The sequence below is a fragment of the Geospiza fortis genome, unplaced genomic scaffold (assembly GCF_000277835.1).
Source record: "Geospiza fortis unplaced genomic scaffold, GeoFor_1.0 scaffold104, whole genome shotgun sequence".
Classification (NCBI taxonomy): Eukaryota; Metazoa; Chordata; class Aves; order Passeriformes; family Thraupidae; genus Geospiza; species Geospiza fortis.
Window position 1 is genome coordinate 1,137,700 of NW_005054325.1, and position 6,581 is coordinate 1,144,280.

The window sequence follows — 6,581 nt, forward strand, 5'->3', positions numbered from 1 at the left end:
CCTGCGCCTCCTTCCCGCCTCCCCGAGTTTGTTTACAGCCGCTACTAGGAGAGACTGTTACACGGAGCTTATTTTGGGAGTCGGTGATGACTAACGAAGTTAAAAGGAGCTTAGTACAGAAAACAACCTTATTTTTAGACGGCTGTTGTTTCAGTGGATCATTGTAGCAAACGCACCCCGGCGCTTCTAAAAGCCACATCCCCCATGCCAGGTCTCTCGTCCTGTGCTGCACAGGACTCTGTTCCTGAGGTTCGCGCACCGGCTGGCTCTCTTTGCTTCCCTAGATCTCCTCCCTAAATCCTGCCTGTAAAGGCTTCGGCCACCGTTGGCCTTCATTATTTTGAACTTTAGGACGTCTTCTTTCAACAGAAGTAAAAACAAGCTTAAAAAATGAGGGGGAAAATGTTATGAAAGTATTTGGAGTACTTTTCAGTGACCTCTGGTGCTGACTTAGCAGGGACCAGTATCAGCCTCCCCCGTGGCTTTTGAGACAGGGCTGATGATTATGTAGAGCTTCTTCCCCTCCCAGGGAAGATGCAAGAAGCAGGTCTTCACATCTAGCTTCATTCTAAGCAGCTCCCTGGGCCCCCGCATGATATGCTGACCTTCACAGCCCACATGTGAGAGAGGTCAGTGGTGGACAACAGGGTGATGTGTCTGCTACTGCTGCCTCCCTCCCCATCACCCTTCTTTTCCCTTTCTGGATATCACTGCATGCCAGTTCAGGCACTAAGACCAGACACAGGGCTCCTGCTGTCCAAATCTAGTCCCTCACTGACCAGTCCTAATCCCTCATGGGTAAATCCCAGCAGAGCTGGTGGGACCTCAGCAGGCTCTGCTCCACACAGGGCTGTTCAGGCATGCATCCCAGCTAGAAATCCTCCCTTGGCACCAGTGCTGTGCCAGGATGTGTCTCCCCCCTGTCACTGCCATGTGGCCAGCCTTCTCTGGCTTTCCACAGGAATACTGCTGCTAGGCCCTCTCTTTTTACCATCCACATCTGCCACGGAGTTGTATGGGCTCCCTGGGCAGTCCCTCTCCATCCGCATGTCCCACTGCAAGGGCGGGGTGAGCTGCTGCTTCCCTTCCCCTCCACAGAGGCAGCTGTGCTTGAAAACAAAAGACTTGCTGGACTTAACCAGTAATTGGGTTAATCAGCTGCCCTGCTCTACCTTTCCTCCCTAGCTGAGACAGCACGCAGTGGCTTGTGTGGCCTGGGTCAGGCTGAGAGACTCGTCTGTGCGACTGCATGTCGAGGTGGTGCTTGTGGGAGACAGGGCACTTGCTGTACTGCAGTTGTCCCAAGGGAAAGCAGCTGGACTGGGATAAGAGTTTGGTAAGAAGGGGGACAGAGCAGGCCACAGAGCCTCAGCCTTGGGACCCAGCCTTTTTGGGTTCCTACCCATATCCACTGCCCTGACAGCAATCAGTTTGTACTGGAGAAATCACAAGAAGAAAAAAAATTGGTGTGTTACAGAAGGAGGGACAGTGGGAGTAGAAAAGGAGCCTCCCCTCTCTCTCCTCTCCTAGACATGCAGAGCAGTGCCCCAGAATTGCAGTACTTACCACCGCTGGTGATTGCTGGGCTGAGCCCCTCAATGCTGGAGCTGCCTGTGGGTCCCAGAGCCACGCTGGCATTCCCTGTGCAGCTTGGCCATCTGACACTTGCTTCCTCCCAGCCACAAACACCACTCCTTTGCTCCAGGAAGGAGCCAAATGATGCAGGCTTCAGTGGGCACTTTTGGACTACATTTTACCCCTTCTGCTCATCTTTGCAAGCAAAGCACTAAATCTGTCCCCTGTTCTCAGCTCTTGCATGTAGTGTTATCCTTTAAAAAAATACTGCAGAGTATTTATACAGGATGTTTTATGTTCACTGGATAAGTTTCATATAATGTGAAGTTGTGTGAGTCTGTGCATTTCCTCCTCCATTTTCCTTTCCTCTCCTTTTCGTTGGGCCTCAGTAGTCTCGGAGGGATGGTTTGCATGAACCTTTGCACATAGTAGCCACAGTACTTATCCGGGAACCTCTAATTCAACCAAAACTCCTTTGTTCTTGCCCCATCAGAGGGTTTAGGTCAGTAGCACTGCGCAACAGGCTGTGCCTGACTAGCACCCTGAGCTGCTTGCAAGACTTGGGGCAAATTTTTTCCTCAGGCCATGTCCTGTAAAATGAAAACTTTCAGCTTTGTCTACACAGAAGTGTTTTGAAAGCAGGGTGGGGGAGGGGGGAACCCCTCTTTCCAGTGTTTACCAATATCAAACATTTTCTTACAATAAGTGCACAGAATCCCATAATCTCAAATATGTATCAGAAAAAGCCACCTGTGCTCTGCATGGAATTTTTGTCCTGTTTTGGGCTTTTTGCCATTGTATCCTTACAGCCTTTTATATCTAACATTCATAATAGCGGCCATCTCCTTAGGGTCTGCATGCCCATCTTTTGGGTCTTGGCAGCTTCAAAAGCATCAGCATCTGTTCAGAATTTCATTCATTGTAACAAAAGATTTATAAGTCTCAAGCCTCCCTAACCAAGGACCTAATTAAAGTCTTTCTAGTCTCCTGGTTTGAAAATTATAACAAGATTTGCTGGAAACAGAGACACCACATGGCCAGTGTTTATGGATGGTACAGCACCATTCCGAAAACCCATCCATAAACCTTTCAAACAGGGCAGGGAGCACACCTTAGCAGTGGCCGATGCTGCCCAGAGTTGGAAGCTGGTGCAAAGGCAGAGGCTGGGCTCAGCCTCCCATCCCCCTGACACAGGCTCTTTCACAGGCTGCCAGAAATAATTTCACCACTTTAAAGGTGCATTGCACTTAGCAGGACAAATGCCAGAGGAGAAATTTTGTGTGCTTGAATAATGTTGTAATTTACCTTATAACTGGTCTCATTACGATGTTGAGTGCTCTGTTGATTTACCTGGCTTTTGATTTAGTGGACTCTTTTTAAACGACAGTTTAGGAATGTAGCCAGTGACTGCAGGCAAAAGACCTTAAGCCTTTTTGGAGCTACAGTCATCTGTTCAGACACCAACTTTTTAAAATCAAGATAGACATCAGACAGCCACACCAGACCCATATACAGAAAGCCGTGACTGAATTAAACTGGGACATTAGTTCAGAGAAATCATTTCATAATGATACATGCTGCATCAGTGCCCCTTTGTTTCCTTTTGAGTTTTCCCCTTGCACAAACCCAGACTGTGGGCAGGTACAGGGCAGAACCCTTGCTGCTGGCTGGGGTCAATGTGCAGCATCCTCCCTGTAGCTGTCCCAGCTGAGGTGGGTGCCAGCAGTTGGCTGAATTCCGTCTCTGTTGCGTGACCCTGAGGTCTCACCGTGGCCATTCAGGAACTCTCTTCACACGGCAAAACAGCCATCAACAATGAAAATACCGATGCTCTGCATTTCTTCCTGGACCCTGCTGATGGAATGTGCAATGCAGGGTGGTTAAAAAATAAGAGCATGTCTAACTCTCTGTTTGTACTTTTGCAGTATTGCCAGACTTGCAAAGAAAAAGTGACAGGGTTTTGTACCAGGCATCATATTTTAACTCTGGAAATATTTAAAGTTTCAGAATTCCCCACTTGCTGATACAGGGGGTGGTAACACATTTTTGGCCTCATTCAGAAGTACTTAATGACAGAGAAAGGCTTATTGGGTACACAGGGACTCAAGCTGGCAGCAGAGCAGACCCCTCTCCTTGGGAAGGGAAACATCAGATTTATGATGGCTGTGGCAGACTGGGACCTGTGGTAGGGATCAGTTCCTGCGCACTGTGGGGATGGCGGCTTTCGCCTCATCCATGCTCCGAGGCACAGGATCACGCTTCATTTTCAGGCAGTGCAAAGCATTTTTTCCCCCAGATGTCCATGTTTCTTCTGAAGGAGCAGAATTGCTGCAGGAGGCTTAATGGAAGCAGTGACCCAGCAAGAGGGACACAAAGCCTGGGGTGTCTGCATGTGCAGAAGTGTTGCTTCACTCAGCAGTCCAGGAGCTAGTGGTTGAGTTTGGATGGTCAGGAGTCAGGAAAGGCTGCACATGCCCTTCCAGTGCAGAAGGGACTCCATCCCTCTTGCTTAGCCCACAAGCTCTACAGCCCCTGGAAATTCTGCTTTTAGTGACAGGCTCTGTAAGTCCTTCTCATTCTCTACCCTCTGCCAGTGCTTGGTCCCTGAGTGCATCTCTCCCCACAGCCAGAGGAGACCTAGACTGAGCTGATTTGCTCCGCTGGCAGCATGTCTTGAACTGTGGTCACAACCAAATGCCCTGGGAGCCCAAACATGTACTTAGTTACCTTCACTTCCATGCGTATGGAAGCATCTTGTTTTAGATCCAAGGCTCCATGTCCCTGTGCACAGAGCAGAACCAGCAGTGAGGGGCCATTTGTAGCCTTCCTCTCTATAACTGGGGACCAGCCTCTTTCATACTTCAAGTTCACTGCTGGGAGCACGCTTACTGCCACATGGAATGAATGACCCGATGTGAAGTCCTGGATTCCCTGGCAGCAGCATGAGCCCTCTTTTCCAGTATCTCAGCTGCACTATTATTTACTTGTCAGACTGCTGCTATTCCTACTGCTTCTCAGCACCAGCAGTCCTTGCCTTCATTAGTTTCCTCCTGCTCTAGTTCATTAAACCTGCATTTAAATGTGCTATTGGTTCTCCCTAAATGAATAACCTTCCATTGTGTAATATTGAATTCCTTTGTATTAGCCTGTTCCCCCCAGTGTCTCCAAATCCTCCTGTAGTCTAGTGCATTCCTGAAATTTATCAGCAGCCTCCCCTCCTATCATGATGTCATCCGCATCTGGACACCGGCACATCGCGCCAGCCTCGGGCTCATTTGTGCAAAACTCTTAAACAGAGCAAGTCCCGGCTCCGAGCCCCAGGAGATCTGCCCTGTAAGCTCTCTTCTGGTGCACGGAGCTATTTATTGCACTTCTCTCTTTCCTAACCCAAGTTTATCCTCCTAATATTGATACTCCAATACTTGTATACATTTTACTGACCTCATTTTCTGAGGCAGAGTCAGTAACCTTGTTAAACTCTAGCAAACACAAAATCATTGCTTTAAAATTTTCTGGGCTCACCTTCACAAACCTTATGAATAGGATTTGGACTACTCTAGCAGCAATTTTGACTATGACCCTTTGTGCCAGATGGTTGCATACGCCAGTCCCTGCTCCCCCTTTCCCCAATACTTGCAGCAAGATAGGGTAACTCAGGGGATGAGAGGTATTTAGGGAGAAATGAAATATTTTCCAGGTTATGAAATGTGGTGCCAAGGTTTTATTCCCTCACTTGTGGCTGTGCCCTATTGAGAAGCATCCTTTACATTTGATGTAAAGTAGGTAATGAATTACAGTCCAATGGTGTAAAGAAATATACTCTCCTCTGCTATTATTTTCACCCCACTTTGAGCAGCCCAGCCTTTCCAAAGACAGGGGTTTTGGACAGGGACGAAACTTGGAGCTTTTCAACCTAAAAGATGAAATGATAAGAACTGTGTGCTATTGAAAGGTTATAATGGGGTTGGTGACACAGATGTCCCCAGCTGCAATGTGCTACTTCAGCAGCAATGGCAAGGTTCAGATACAGCATTTAGTGGTGCCAAGGTCACAGCTGAGTGACCAGGGAATCAGGGGCACCTTGGTGGTAGGCTGGCTTTGATCCCAACACCCAGCACGACTTTGTGCTATCCTGCCTGTTCTGGCTGTCCAAGGATGCCACAGACCTCAGCTAATTCTGGTTTCTCACAGAAAAGCCCCATGGATGGGGAATTTCTGAGAAGCGCTTCAGTCAGGTTGGCAGAGACAGAAGCTTCTCTTTGCCAGAGGGATCTTGAAAGGCTAGCAAGAAATTGGGCTTTTAACATACACCATTTTCACAGCTTGCATTTTGTCTCCCTCATTCTTTTCACACCTCAGTCCATGCACAATTAGTTTTCTTTACTGGGGTGGTTTGACTGAGGGGGCCAGCAACCCAAAAGGAATTGCCAGACTCCTGTAGTTTGGTCAAGGATAGGTTTGGTTGTTTGTGTACGGAAATGATGTACAAGCTCAAAGCCTTTGTTCCATTGGAAGCATTCCTGTTTTGTGACATCCCTGCATGCTGAAGTAGCTATCTTGAAGAGCAAATGCTGAAAATTAAAATCTTCTTGAGTCAAGCCTCCTCATTAGCAGTCTGCCTGGCTAGACTCTACCTTATTATTTTTTGCTGTGTGTAGCTGTAAAGAGAAAACCAAGGAGAAAAATAGGCAATTAAAATGCATTAAATTGATTTCTAAATGAGTATGCAGAACCAAAAAGTCCCAGGAAGAGCCCCATCTCTTCTTTTGCATCTGTTGCTGTATGTGAGAGTGCAACTTCACTAGCAGCTAGAAGAAGACACATTTGCAAACATTAGCAGTGTTAAACTTCTATCTGAGATCCCTCAGTTGAATCTCTGAAAACTAAATGTGTTAAGTCATTGCAGTTGCTTGGCATACACTGTAGAGCAAGACCTTCCAAAAGCCATGGAAAAGTTTTTCAGGATGAACACAGCCCCAGCAGTCCAAATATGAGACTCTTCCCTC